The sequence below is a fragment of the Propithecus coquereli genome, unplaced genomic scaffold (assembly GCF_000956105.1).
Source record: "Propithecus coquereli isolate 6110/MARCELLA unplaced genomic scaffold, Pcoq_1.0 Scaffold626, whole genome shotgun sequence".
NCBI lineage: Eukaryota > Metazoa > Chordata > Mammalia > Primates > Indriidae > Propithecus > Propithecus coquereli.
The window spans coordinates 33,086-33,538 of NW_012152241.1; positions in this window are offsets into that span (position 1 = coordinate 33,086).

Genomic DNA, 453 nt, shown 5'->3' on the forward strand with positions numbered 1-453 from the left:
TCTATTTAACACCAGGTCTTGTTTTTTCTATCTAAATTTATATTTGTACACATTAATCAACCTCTTTTCATCCCACCATTGCCTTACCATTCTCAATATCTGGAATTTAACAATCTACTCTCGATCTTCATGAGATCCACTTTTTTAGCTCCCACATATGAGTGAGAACATCCAATATTTGTATTTCAGTGCTTGTCCTATTTAATTTGAAATAATTGTTAGTACCTCCAGTTCTATCCATGTTGCTATAATTGACCAGATTTTATTCATTTTTATGGCTGAATAATATTCTATTGTGCATATATAATAAACTTTTTTATTCATTCATTTATTTATGGGCACTTAGGTTGATTCCATATTTTGGCTATTATATATAGTGCTGCAAAAAATATGGGAGTGCATATATGCCTTCAATATACTGATTTTCTTCCTTGAGGATATCTTCCATTAGTG